The 15795-nt window shown below is 35.2% G+C and overlaps 1 pseudogene; it reads right to left on the bottom strand.

The window, feature by feature from the left end:
- Positions 1-660: 660 nt before the first annotated feature.
- Positions 661-5863, bottom strand: LOC126654764 (AUGMIN subunit 2-like; annotated as a pseudogene).
- Between the last annotated feature and the right edge of the window lie 9932 nt (positions 5864-15795).

Below are 15795 nucleotides of genomic sequence, written 5' to 3'. Positions count from 1 at the left end.
CTTAACGTTTGGAAAGACGCAACTAAGCCCCTAAAGTTATCAAATCATATCACACAAGCCCTTTTACGTAACACCGTTTGTAATGAGCCACACTAAAAACAATAGACAGTGTTAAGTATAAGGGCTTATATGATACATTTTGATAACATTAGGCTTGTTTGCACCTTTCTGAACGTTAAGAGTCTAGTTGATCCATAGACCAAACTTTAGGAGCCTAACTGACCCTTATCCAATTAATATATGAAGGTTTACTGTTAGTATTTAAAAGGCTTGTTATTTGATTATACTAATTTAATTATTTATTGCGTCAAAGAGGTTGGACACGATATTAATAACGTGTCAAATATATTTTTGTAATTAAAAAATTTAAATAAAATTGTTGTAAACACAAAAATCTAATATGCTTATAAACCTTTTCAATAAACAGGTTAAACTGTTCGACAAGTGTTTTGACCCATTAAACAAACATGTCGTGTTTGTTTTACTATTTTGAAACAGTTAGTTAAACATATTGAATACGGATTGAAAAAATATATTAATTTTTAAATGAATACACGAAACTTTTATGATACAATAATACGAATTGCAAACCCAATCTCATGACCCAAAAATATATACTTTTTTCTTCTTTTTCGTGGCATAGCAGATTAAGGCCCAAAATGATCATAGACATTTCTCTGTATTACTTCTATTGCAATGAAAATATTCTACTTACAAATTCAGTGAGAAAAACAAAATAGTTACTATCATTTAGTAGTGTTACTATAGGTCTCTCTTTTTTACTGATGAGGCCAAGACAATTTCTTCTGACTGCTTCCATTCGCTTGAAAGTCAACAACTTCACTGCTTTCATCATCTGCTACTTGCCGATCAACTTCGTGGTTCCTTAAGTCATTGAAACCAGGTTCATGTCTCCAAGGAAGAGAGTAATACAGTCTGAATTCCTTAATGATCTTTGTGAGAGTCCATTTGCTGCTGTTGTTGGCAAACAGGAATCCGATTGGCCAACCCTCAAATGTTGAAGGGTAGCAAATGATTCTCTCATGGCAGACATTGCTTTAAAGAATCTGGTGCAAGATGCTAATGCAAGGGGAATAGGACGTAGCATTTCCTGCATCAAAGTAACTGAACAATGTGAAAACCTGAGCACGACTTTTCTTGTGCGACGAGTACCTCGAGAGCTGCACTTCAATCGTAACAAACACTCCATTCGATCAACTTTTCCGGTTTCGAAAACTTAGCGTTTTAGACACAAACTTCACTTTTAAAACGGGAAACCAGAAATAACATTGTTTCGGTATGTCCGTGCTACATAGATGGTAAGTGCAATTTTAATGCATATTATAAGTACGAGATCACACAGAAATGAAGTACTATATTATATACAGCACGCAGGATTTACGTCTGCAAAATTATAAAGTATCTATAATTTGACTTAGTTGATGACTATCATGAGTCGGCTATTGCTTGTGAAAAAGGCATGTTAGCATGTGAAACAACAAATTGTTCATTAACAACAAACTGCAAAAAGAAACATGTCTGCTTTATAAGGTTATCAATTCCTCGCATGAATCATACTCTCTCTATTCAAGTGATATGGTGGTTGTATCATACGGGAAAAAAAGAAGGAACTAGATGACCAAAATGGCAACAGATCTAATAACAGCATAAGTTTTTGTGAAAAGCATTCAACTCGATACCAAATATAGGAGAGAATGCATAATGATGTAAAACATGCCCATGAGCATACCTCCCACACCGAAGGAGACTCCTTAAAGTTCCGACTCCATTGAAAATCAGAAACAGATGCTGTCAAGGCATCGTAATCCCTGGCAGCCTTCATCAGTAATTCTGAAAATTGTTTCTGCACAAATGAAATATAGGCACAATATGCAATCAGAATAAGTTCAAATCATCAAGGAAAAAGTCAACAATTCAGCAACCCAGACCAAAACCTACTATAGAATTGTAACAAAGTTCAACATTTGCAGCATTTTCAGTAATTATGCTTTTTATCAACAGCTGTATATATCTAATAAGAAAATATCACAACCTTAACAGCTCTGTTTTCTAGTTTACTTCTCCCATCAGTATTTCTGGTCAAAATTTCATAATTATAGGACCTACACATAGAACCTAAAGGCACACTAATCACAAACTTAATTATTAAGTATGATTAGATTGAACAGAAAACAGTCTATTTCCCATTCTTCATCTAACTTCCCTATCCGTTGTACTTGGAAAAATATGTCTGCTGAAAAAGAGGATAGACGCCGCAATCTTCAATTAGGCAGTAATTCTGGAAGTCAGAGAAGGCTATTGTCTTGCTTGGTTAGCAAGACAATGCAGATGGAAAAGAGTTGTCAGCTTCTCATGTAATGTAACCTGACGGACTTGTGTTTCATTAGGTTAATGTCTGCTTATTAATGTGTCAAAAACTGCCCCTAACCTAGAAACTTGAGCTTTGAACACGGATTTAAGTTCATTACCGCATAGAGGTGGCCATGGGCCGGGTTAGCCCGTGAACCGGCCCGGAACCGGCCCGGTCAAACCCGGACCGGAACCGGTCAAACCCGGAACAGGACTAAAACCGGCCCGGAACCGTACAAAGGGCGGTTTCGGGCCGGTTCCAGATTTGTTGAACCGTGACCCGGCGGTTCCGGGTCGGAACCGGCGGTTTAAGGGTCGAACCCGTTAATAAAAAATATACATTATATATTTAAAATATATATTATATATTTAAAATATATATTATATCTTTATTATATAATATATTTACTTTTTGCAATAAAATATATGTTATATTTATTTTAGTAAAAGTTTTGGTTAATATTTTAACTTTTTTTAAAAAAAAATTATTTTCTTGTAATACTATCTCCGTGAGTTATTTTATTGTTAAATTACATTTTTTAGTAATTAAATTTTAATTTTATTTTTAATTTTTTTTCTAAACCGTCTTAACCCGGAACCGGAACCGGAACTGTCCGGTTCCGAACCGTCATGGAACCGTCTCTTAGGCGGTTCCGGGCCGGTTCCACTTTTTCTTGAACCGTGACCCGGCGGTTCCGAACCGGAACCGCCGGGTTATGAACCGTGGCCACCTCTATTACCGCAGTCTCACAGCTTTGAATGGAGTAACACATGATTATGATACCTAAAATCAATGCAATTTTTGCACACGGCTGCTACACTGTAAGATCCTGTAATGCTTACTCGATAGTAGTCACTGAATGAACGAACCTGATATTCTGCTTCAACTGGAATACAATCTAAAGAATATGGTTGTTGAAGACGAGCTATTATTCGATCCTGCCAAAATATGTGAAACAAAGTTAGAAAGAAGTACCTCTGACAACAGAAAAAATTGCCAAAAAAAAACAAGATTCACATTTCACATGTCGGAAAACACGTGTTTCTTCCAAAATTAACCCATTGTTTTACTGTGAAGATGAACCTAGTCCAACACCATGCATGGCTAGCGACTTGAAGAATTCAATGTGCTAAGATAGATGCCCCAAATAAAACGAGAGAAATTACTCAAAAAACACTAGATAAATTTAGATCTAAATTCTAATCATATGCATGTGCTTAGGCCTTTAATTTTAGAAAGCTTCCCAGCAGTATGAAGTTGGTAAAGTAAAAGTTGCTTCTCAGTTTTTATTTGAGTAAGGGGTGGCGGAGCTTGAGGCTTCTCAGAAAATCGGAAAACCAATATGACCTTGATTTCATTTTGGTTTCACTTAAAAATCTCCTGAACATTAAAAAATACCCTTAATTGCTGCCCCTTCCTCTCCGGCAAGTGATCAAAATGACAAGTAATAAATGATGGTCTAAATTATTTTTAAAAAAGTGGATTTCTTTATAATTCAGGTATTCCATAAACTTTGTACTGATAAGCAAACAGTTCTATAAATAGTTGACCAATATCTGAATTGGTAAACAGATTTACTACTCTTATCACACTTATGATTCTTTCAGTAAATAAGTTGCAAAGTCAATGAGAGATATGAATAAGTTTTACATGCATTCAAGCATGAAACTTTCATATCTTCGCGCAAGTGCATGTGTAGCTGCATTGCTGCATGCACTGAACTTACAAATCCAAGATGCAAACAAATTCTAAACTCTTACCTTATTCTGAATGATATCTTTCACTATGGTAGTAATTCTAGCCAAAGTCTCAATCTTCTTTTCCATTTCACTAACATGGGTCAAATGCGCCACATTCTTATCATCCTAAAAGATTTCACAGCCCAAAAGTCAGTTCAATGGATCAACATACAAGTAGGAATATGCATCGGTTGGTTCGGTTTAGTTCGTTTTGGAATTGGCCGAAACCAACCAGCCAAATTTTGTTAAATTTTTCAAACCGAACCGAACCGGATTATAAGTTCGGATTACATCAAACCGTGCCAAAAATTTCGGTTCAGATCGGTTTTTTAAAGAAACCAAAATTTTTATATATTTCTTTTTTGAGTTTTTATCTTAAAATTAATTTAAATATTACAAAAAATATTGTCTAATATTTTTTCATATATGTCTATAAGCATATTATGCCATATTTATCTATTTTATGCTAAGTAGCACGGAAACGGAAACGACAGAAAACGGACTCGGAGAAACGGTATTGTTTTCAAATGAAGGACAAAAAACGTGGGAGAAACGTGTAAATAATAAAAATAAAGGGATATATTTATAATTTAAGAAATTATAAAATGCTATATATATTACATTTTATTTATATATTTATGTCAATTAATAAAATAAATTAAACATAATTAAATCTAATAAAAATAAGAAGATAAGATTTATTGTAGATAATATGAATAATTAAAATTGTGGGAAATCGATAAAAAAAAAAAATTTACTGAGAATTTTTTAGGTTGTTAGAACTCAACTTTCTTCGGATCAGTTAAGCCTCCGAACTTTTGGCTATTAGATTGTCTATTTTTTTTATTTACCGAAACGTTTCTTTATGAGTTTCCGAAAGATTTTGAGAGTTTCCGTTTTCGAAACGTTTTTGATACAGGACACGTAACTTTATGAAAGTTTCCGTGCTTCTTAAATTGTATGAATTTTATTAACTTCCGTCGGCTATAATTAAGGAATAGAGACTAAAAGAGCATAATGTCTGCATTTACATTATTTTAAAAAAAAAAATTATTAATTTGATTTTCCGATTATTTCGATTTTCAAAATGCTCAAACTGAACCAAAAACCGAACACCAAACTTTTATATAAATATAAACCGAACCAAACCAAATCCATTAAACAGCCAAACCATAGTTATAATTCCGGTCTGGTTCGGTTTTACGTTCCGGTTTTATTTTTGCACACCCCTACATACATACAAGTCATACAAATTATACTAAAAATCCATTTCAAGTCCAGCATTATACCTTACGACCTTGAAGTTCCACCTGTAGGTCACCTATTTTTCTTTGCACTGTACTTAATTCTCTCAAAACCCTAATCAAGCCATCACCCTTCTCACCAGTGGATAAGTTTTGTACTTCTTCCTATATAGAATTGAAATTGCAATAGCTAATTCAAAATCAGATTAATTAGCAGAGTCATAAGTTAAATTAGAATTGGAACAAAAAAAATGAAAATTGAGATTGAAAACCTGAGAAAGAGGCGGAGCAACAGAAAATCTGAGATCGGCGGCGATTGAGAGAGCATCAGACATCCCTCTGATGCGTCTGATTGGCTTCTTGCCCACCCAAGGAGAGTTGTCGCTGCTTACCATCGATATTTTACAGTTAACCGGAAAATGTTTTCGTGCATGCGATCAGGCATCTTCGTCAAGTCTAACCCAGCTCTTTAAAAATTTCATTAATGATGGTCTTTGTATATATTTTCTAGTTTTATAAAATTATTTCTTTAACCTATCAAAATTAATTTATACACTTAAATTTTATAATTGTATATTTTATATTATATATATTTCAAAATAAATTTGAAAAATTAAACTCGATAACATGCATGAAATATACTTTAAGCAGTAAAGTGTGATACCTATTTCTCAAAAAAAAAAGTGTGATATCTGATTTGAAAATCTACTTACGAAAATAAAAAAAAATTATCAAATTATTTTACTAATCAAGATCAATCTTTTCTATTGTCCGCAAACCGATTCCTAACATCATAAATCACAATTATGACATCTGATTCAACCATCACTGGCAAATTTTTCATAAAACAAACAAACAAACATTTTACAAAAATAATTTAAAATATTTTTTTTTAGAAAAAGGTAAAAAAATAAAAACTAAAACTACTATAGTCCAACAATTTTATTTGTATTGTTGAAAGGTTTGCACCTATCAATGATTTTTGACTTGTGATAAATGAATTTTGATATATATTTCGTCGATAAATATTAACCTATTAAAATAAAAAAATAAAAAAAGTTGGATATTTATTATATTTTACGAAATGAAAACAACATGAAAGAGAGATGCCAACCGTTAACAGAAAAAATAAAGTACTAATGGCAGACAAAAAAAATAACAAACGGTTAGGATTTTTTATTTAGGAGAAAAGAGAGAAAGAGAACATAAGAAATGAATTTTATAATGAGAAATTTAGAGAAAACACGGGCTTTACCCATTTTATTCCCAAAAACACGGGCCTGCTTTTCTCTTTGCAATAATATCATTTTGGGTTTTTAATTTGCCATTATGACTTTTATTATTTGAGAATTAAACTTTCATAACTTGAAAAATACGATTAGAGAGAAATCACTGATTTGCTTGTCTTTAATTGAGTTTGATTTTTAAAAGGAAATCCGGATTCTCGCCATTATCTTCTCCACTCTCTTAAACTTTAAACCCTTAATCAAACTTCCTGATTAATTATTTTTTGAAAAATATGATTTTGTAATGGTCAAAATTAGGTCAGTCTAAAAGAAATCTCCAAAAAAGAAATTTCTGATTCCTAAATCGAAAGCACAAACTAGCAAAAGGAAGGTTGATTATGTTGAAGGTCGGTCATCTATTAAGAATTGTAGAGTTCGTAACCGTGAGGAATAAGATAATGATTTTGAAGATTTTGAAATCATTAATAGAAGCAAGACAACGATGTTCATACTAATGACTCAGTGAAGGTATTTTTTTTATTTTCCATAATTTTTAGTATATTTTAGGTTGTTTTTGTTTGATTTTGTGTTTGTTTGATTTCAAATGTGTGTGTTTAAATATATTTGCTTTTAGGTTGATTTGTTCTGTTGTTTTATTTTTTGGGCAGGTGCTTTGAGTATTACCAGCAAAGTCATTATTGAATCAAGATGAAGAAATGCTTATGAGAATAGAACGTTAACGTGTGTAATGTTTTAGGTGTTGGTTAGCCAATGGTTAACATTAGATAAACTATTGGTTAACTTGTAATAAATTTTTTGGTGTTGCAATCATTTTTTGTTTCTTTTTTGTGAACAGCGGTGGTGATGTGGCGGTGTTGCAGTCATTTTTTGTATTCCACAGTTCACTAATAGGGTTTGTTCATCGGCGCAAAAATCTAGGAGCAGCGGCGGCGTGGATTATCGAGGAGCAGCGGCGGCATGGATCATCATCGCCATCGATCAAAATCAATTGCTGCTCTCTTCTATTTTCCAATCAGTCGCTGTTCTGCAATGGAGGTGAAGTTGGCGCGTTGTTGTTACGGAGGCGGAGACGGCGCTATGTTATTGAACGGAGTGACTTCGACGGAGAAAGAAGGCGGAAGAGGAAGAGCTTCTGGTGTGGTGTGGTGGCTTTATTTACGCTGCAGCTGTTAATGAGCCACAAATTCAAATAGTTTGGTGATGAAGGAAGTTTTTGATTTATACTTGTTATGATCAAGTTTTATGTTGGTTAAGAAATGGTTAACCAATAACAAGATGAAAAAATACTTATGAGAATAGAACGTTAATGTGTTCTGGTGATAATATAAATGCTTATGATAATGTTTGTTTTACCTGAAATAATGAGTTTTGAACTCTACTCTAACGTTGTCTTTGTATGCAACAGTATGTCCTGGTTTCAAGGTTAAATTTAGTGTTAATTTAATGTATAATTATTTTTTGGGCAGGTGCTTTGTGTATTACCAGCAAAGTCATTACTGAATCAAGATAAAGAAATGCTTATGAGAATAGAACGTTAATGTGTGTAATGTTTTAGGTGTTGGTTAACCAGTGGTTAACATGGGGTTAACTGTTAGTTAACTTGTAATAAATATCTTGGTGTTGCGGTCATTTTTTATTTTTCTTTTGTGAACGACGGTGGTGATGTGGTGGTGGTTTGATTTTTTGGTGTTGCATAGCCTGCACTTTTGGTGTTTGAAGAAATGCTTATGAGAATATCTATTGATGTCTGTAATATATTAGGTATTGGTTAACCAATGGTTAATATTAGGTAAACCGTTGGTTAACTTGTAATAAATTTTATTTTGAATATATTATTAATAAAATGGTTAGTAAACTGTTGCTGAAATTTTTTTTGTTACTAGTTAACCATTATACTATAAATTGCAGTACAGTGTGTGGTTTCAGATTGCAATATATTTTGATTTTGTTAACTATATGTTTGTAGCATAAAATGAGAACTTTAATTAGTTAAATTGTGTGTTAATTAATTCACAATGTTTTTAGTATACGGTTGGTTATTGTTTGGTATAATGAAGTGTTTGAATTTTATCTTATTAATAGAGTATATACATAGTTTAAAATTAGAAACACCCATCTCATACTAATTATCTTCAATAACAAACACACTTAATTTATTGCTAAATTTATTTTTTATTTATCTTTAATTGTCAAAAAGAAGAAGCAAAATAACAACTGTTAACATTTTTGAACATGCTATTAATGGTCTACCAAGTGATGATCAATAGTATACTACAAAACAAACTGGAACAATGATTTATAAGAGATCTATTAACGATATATTTAAAATAAAACTTATTATAAGTTAACCAATGGTTTACCCAAGATTAACCATTGGTTAACTAACATTCGAAACAATACAGATATTCATAAGCATTTCTTCAAATACCAAGTGTGCAACATCAAAATTAGACCACCACTAACAACCACTGTCATCCACCACTATCAAATTAGACCACCACTAACAGCCACTATCATCCACAACTATCAAATTAGACAACCTTTTCACATCACAAAGAAATTAAATGAAAAAACATACTACTCAGACCAAAAAATTTGAATTACATAAGATCTATTACTATTTTGGTTGACCGCGACGAGTCTTTTTATTATGTCCCCGCTGTCCACATTGGTTGCATTGTACGCTTTCATTATCCTCGGCATCCAACGGCTGCTGATTAGGTCTCAATTGATATCTAATTTCTAATTTGCTTTTCCAACTAGTATCTTTCAGTATACTAAATATCATCCTGCTTAATTGTTCAAAATTTGTATCTTCTTTGACAAGCATTACCTTGATTTTGTAATTCGAGTAATTGAATCACATACTCCGTTGTAGTAAGTATTTTCAATGTTGTCATTCCTACAATTAAAATCAGTTAATAAGATTAAACGGACCTGTTTGAATAAAAATTTATATTAAACAATACAATTTCTTAAAACTGAAAATAAACTAGGCTATTTAACAGTGTTCATCATTTAAATAGTGTTCATCATTCCAAAAACATAATCCAATTGCAGTGATAAATATTAAAGATCAAATCTTTTTTTCCAAATTGAATTTGAAAACAAAATTAAGAGCAAAAATATTACCCGATTTTGATTTGATTATCTTTGGGAGATTTGCGTGACTTTGATGTACCGATTTCTCTAGATTCTTTTGTTTTTGAGATCACCTAATAGCAATTGAATTCATCCGAGCTTGGGAAGAATCTTTTGCGCTACGATGATCGTCTTTTTTCTTCGATAACTAGAATTCTCTGTATTTTCTTGCGGTGGAAATTCAATTTGAGAGGAATTTGACTGAATTTGGAAAGATATTAATTGATATGCTTTAAATGTGAATTGGAGAGAATTTTGGAAAGAATCTTCAATTAGTTGTTACCTTTTGATAATCATTGTATTATTTTAATTAGGGGTATTCCTATTTAATAGCACCACCTTTCGCGTTTTTTTCGATTTAAGCCACTACTTCAAATTGTCTCAATTGTTAGCACATACTTTCCAATCTTTTCAATTATTAGCACAAGCCCCATTTCCGGCATCTGAAATCCTACGTGGCTTGCCGGCTTGCCCCGTCATCGCCACGCTGGCCTTCCCATACGACGTCGTTCACTTTCCCTTCTTTTGGAACACAAAACGCTGCCGTTTTCTTTAAATGAAACGCTGCCGTTTCGTCCAAACATAAATTTCCCCCATTTCCTCTTCTTCCTCATTCAGTCGACCTAATTTCTAATTTTTCTCTCTCAAATCCCTAAAAAGCTGAAAGCCCTAAAACTCATTTGGTCACCTTCGTTCCCCATTTTCTCAAAGCTTCTTCGTTTGTTCTTCTCATCTTGGAATGACGAAGCATAAGTACGAGACCAGTAGCTGTTCAAGTGCCATTTACTCCGAAGCTACGAGTTCAGAGTTCAACGCCATTCCTCATAAGTATTGCAGCCATGATGAAGTTGCTTCTGTGTATACATCATACACGAAAAGCAACCCTGGACGGAGGTTTTACCGCTGCAAGTTTAGAGAGGTGAATTTTCTTGTGATTTTCTTGTCTCTGAATTTGTGGCTGTTTTGTTAGGGCTGTTAATTAGTGGCTGTTATGTTAGTCTTGGGGCTGATTTAGCTGTGGTCAATTTTTAAATGTATGTTAGGATTGTGATGAATTTGGTTTAACTTTTATGTGTTGTGTTATTCTTTGAAGCACGATGACTGCAACTTCTTTGAATGGATTGACCCAGAGCCAATTGGTCGTGAAAGAAAAGTTATGACCAAGATAATTGAAAGAAGGGATGCACTGGAGGAGGAATTGAAGCTCAAAACAGAGTCAGAGGCCAAGCTTAGAGCTGAGTTGCAAAGCAATGGAGTTAGGATGACAGCTTGTCGAGGCGTTATAGGTGTGCTGAACCGCAAAGTGGACGATGGTGATCGTAAGAACCTTGAGCTGCAACAAACAGTTCGTGAAATGGCTGAGATTAACTCAAGAGTTGCTAAGCAAGCAGATAAGCTTGGAGGGGTCAAGTCAAAACTGTTAAATGAGAAGAAGAATCTGCAGAAGAGGAATGCAGTGTTGTTGAGGATTGTTTGGTTTATGATTCTGGTGGTTGTGATTATTGCTGCAGTGGGAATGAAAATATGTTAGTTTATGTTGGTGTTAGTTTATGTTGGTGTTAGTTCATGTTGGTGTTAGGGTTAACAATGTCAGTTTATTATGGATGGTTAGACTCTATGTTAGTTTATTATGCAAGTGTGTTATGCACATTTATGTTAGTTAAAAATGATGTTAGTTTGTTATGCACATTTATGTGAAACTTATGTTAGTTTATTATGCAAGTTTATTCCCCAAACTTATTACCAGTTTATTATGCAAGTCTAGATGTGAACAATATAGTAACTATAAAATTGGCAATTGACAAAAGTTGCATAAATACCAAGCACTTAATTACTAGAATGTAATTTACAAATTGTCATTCTAGCATAACTGCATATCATAAGCAGGTGCAAAAAAACTGGCATTCCAGTTTCAAAAAAACTGTCCTATAATCCTGCAATAAACAGGTCCAAAAATATACCTATAAACCTGGCATTTCAGGTCCAAAAAACTGGCATTCCAGCTGCAAAAAAACTGTTCTAGCAGTTTCAAATAGCAGTTTCAACCCTATACAGATTCTACTATTCATACCAAAACTACTACCTATCTAAGGTTTAGTTACACTAGCTTGAGAACTAGAGCTCCCATAGTTTGGTTCTCCACGTCCAACTCCTCCTCCAACTCTTCCACGTCCTTTTCCACGTCCAAATCCTCCGGTAGGTGGCTATAACAAAGTAACAAATTGTCAAAAATGTAATCATTAGTCCTGTATTCAAAAGACAATAGTTTTATACATACCCTCATATAGATGTTGCCTCCAGGTTCTGAAAATAGTTTTGTAATACCACCATGAGTTGGAGCTGTGCTAGCCATTCTTGGCTGTTGGTATGGGGTGTGTGCACTCACAGCTGGGATTCTTGCTGATAGTACTGGTGGTGTTGCAGGAGCTTTGGCTGGTCTACCTCTGCTTGCACTTCGAGTTGCAGGGGCTTTGGCTGGTCTACCTCTGCTTGCTGTTGAAGGATCTTTTGCAGGAGCTTTGGCTGGTCTACCTCTGTTTGCAGTAGGATTCTTGGCAGGTCTAGAGGTGGAAGCAGAAGGTTCTCCTGCAGTAGGATTCTTTCTGGGCCTCCCTCTTTTAGCCTAAGAAACAAAAAAATAATTGCTAATTAACACACCATTAATATGCATAAGAAAACACATAACAAGTGTAATTAAGTTTCTCACCGGTGGCTTGTCAGGTCTCCTAACTGCATTGTTATACTTAGCAAGACATGTTCTTTTGTTATGGCCAACCTGATTGCAAATCTTGCATGTCATTTGAATTCCATGCCTTGTCATGCTTTCCATTTCCAGTTCCTCAATTCCTCTTCTTCTTTTTTTCTTCGGCCTTCCAGGCATTTTCTTGTAAGGTGGGGGTAAGATATTATTACCAGCTGTTTCTGGCCACATTCTTCTCCCATTCAGTGGTTGTAAAGCATATCTATATGTCTCAATATACAATCCTACATTGTAGCATCTGTCCACAAAGTCTGCACAATCTTTGTTCTGCCAATGTATACATGCACATGCATGGGTACAGGGTATTCCTGATATTTGCCAACCCCTACATGAGCATGTCCAATTTGGCAGGTCCACCACATATCCATCTTCCCCAATGCTGACCTCAAAAGTATCACCCACTGCTGGCTTAACAGCACACAACCTACTATAGTATTTTATCTCCTCAAGTTTTTTTCTAATCCTAGGACAAATGGTGTCAGTTACCCCACACATATGTGTCAGTTTGTTATGCATTCTCTCCATAAGGTTAACCCTAATGTCCTCTAGCATGTCAACTATGTGCTTAACCCTAGTTTTCACAATGTACCCATTGAAGGTTTCACAAATATTATTATCTATCATATCATTTTTACAGTGCTCAGAAACATAAGCCTTACAGAATTTGGTGGGATCCCTATCTTTGAAGTCCAGACATGCTGCCTCATTTGCCTCCATTAATACTTTCAGTGCCAACTTCAAACCAGGCTCATGAGTTTGTCTTGTTGCTGCCCAAAAAAGTTTCTTTAAGGCTTGACCCTTGAACTCTTTCTTCCAATTGCAGTAGACATGTCTGGCACAATTTCTGTGTTGGGCTAGGGGTGCCAGCCTTGCTATGGCATTGCAAAGGCCCTGTTAAAACAAGTCAAAAAACAGCAATTCAGACACCAAATTGACAATTTCAAACAAAACATAATCTATTCAAAACAACAATTGGCATACCTTTTGTTGGTCACTTATGAATGTCCAGCCAAGCCCATCCCCCAAATTCAGCTCCTCAAAAACTATATTCATAAACCATGTCCAAAAATGTTCATTCTCACTTTGAACCACTGCCCAAAATACAGGATACATTTGATCATTCCCATCCTTTGCTACTGCAGCTAATAGTGCCCCACCCAATTCTGTTTTCAGAAAACAGCCATCAAAACCCAGCATCATCCTGCACCCCCTTTTGAACCCTTCTCTCAAAGCACTAAATCCTATGAAAAAACCCTCAAATGTACCATCCACCTCGTTGATCAAAAAGTCAAACCTCCCAGCACTATCTACCCTCATTAGCTCTGCCTTGTATGGCCTTAACAGGGCATAATGTTCCACAATAGAGCCCTTCAACATTTGTGTAGCAGCATACCTTGATCTGTAGCATTTTGATTTTCCTGCCTCTACTGCATACTGCTCCATCAAATCCCCTGCTACTTCTTTGACATCCCAATTAGGATTTCTCCTGAATTTTGAGATAAACTCCTTAGCGATCCAACCAGCCGTAGCAGCTCTATTCCTGGTCACTCTAGAACATGTGTGTTGGGGTGTTAGCTTCCTAATTGCAAATGTTTTCTCCTCCTTTACCAAACTAGCATACAATCTCCATCTGCATCCATTATTACACACAGCCTCAATCTTGTTGTAATTTCTCCTCACAATTTTCACATTACGACCATTCATGATTCCCCACTTCTGAACAGCATCCTTCACTTGTTGGTTGCTCTCAAACCTCATGCCTACCACAAACTGTAAGGTCTTATGATCACAACTTGGATCATACATCTTCCTCATGCTCCTTTGCTGTTTATCTATCTCATCCATGTCTTCTTCCTCAGATGTGCATAGAGAATTTACATCACAGTTGCTGTCTTCATAATCAGAAGCAAACCCATCTGGCTGATCTACATTATCAGTAGGTATTTGAGCATTACCATTTTCAGTTAGCATTGGAACAGAATCCATACCAGACCTTTGCACAGAAGCATTGGCAGACCCCTTTCTATGACTCTGGTGGAGTAACTTTCTAGAGCATATGTACTCTTCATCATCTGACATCTCATCATCATCCAGACCATCATCAGTTTCAGACCCATCAGCAGGATAATAGTCTGCATCTTCTCCATCATCATCTTCTGATTGTGCCAAACCATCAGTGCTTCTAGTTGGCTCATTCACTTGGTCATTATTCTGCTCCAGAAGAGTGCTTCTAGTTGGCTCATTCACTTGGTCATTATTCTGCTCCTCAAAAGTGCTTCTATTTGGCTCAAACACAAAAGACATACCCTCATTTTGTGACACTGGAACTTCATTAAGCACAAGTTCATCAGCCTTCTCAGGAGAATTCAAAGACTGACTAGGAGGTGGTTCTATGTCTACAAAATCTATTCTACCTCCCTCAACCACATTTTCTAACACTGTGGAGCTCTGGGAAGCAATAGAAAAACCCCCTGGTGTACTTGGACCTGCATTGTCTGTTCTGTCTATTTGTTCACCTTCCACATAAACATCAATTTTTTCATTCCCAAGCAATACACATTTCACCATATCCATCACAGCATTATCACAATCCAGTACTCTTAGTCCAGTTTTTAGAGGCATTCCAGGGACACGATAACTCAGTTTAACTTTTTTATACCCTAATCCTTCTGCAAACAGTCTGATACATAAAAATTGAACCCTATCTGGACAGTAACCATAATCTGCCTCTACCTTTCCACCCATATAAACCATTTCACCACATAATGTATAAAATTTCCCCCCATAATGATACCACATAGAAAACCCAGAAGCATATATTCGTTGCTGCATTCATAAACGAGTTTTTTAATCAATTAAAACGATACAACAACCTCGAACGGTTTCCTAGGGTTTCAGAGAGAAAAATAAAATTAGGGCAACGTACCTCAACTGCCGATGGAGTGAGAAGACTACCCCCAGGAGGAACAACAACCTCTAACGGATTCCTCTTGTTATTCGCAGACTCCAGTGGATTCCTCTTCTTCTTCATATCGATTATACAACTTCTGATAAGTTTCTTCAAATTAGGTTAAGTTTGAATTTATGGTTCAACTAATTTAGGGCTCTCAAGGATTTCTGGAATTGGGTATTTGATTGTTTTAGAGATTTTATCGTTTTAGGGATTTGAGAGAAAGAAATTAGAATTTAGGTCGACTGATTCAGAAGAAGAGGGGAAAATGGGGGAAATTTATGTTTGGACGAAACGGCAGCGTTTCATTTAAAGAAAACGGCAGCGTTTTGTGTTCCAAAG

This window comes from Mercurialis annua, linkage group LG7 (genome assembly GCF_937616625.2).
Source record: "Mercurialis annua linkage group LG7, ddMerAnnu1.2, whole genome shotgun sequence".
Classification (NCBI taxonomy): domain Eukaryota; kingdom Viridiplantae; phylum Streptophyta; class Magnoliopsida; order Malpighiales; family Euphorbiaceae; genus Mercurialis; species Mercurialis annua.
This window is presented reverse-complemented; position numbering and strand designations above follow the sequence as displayed.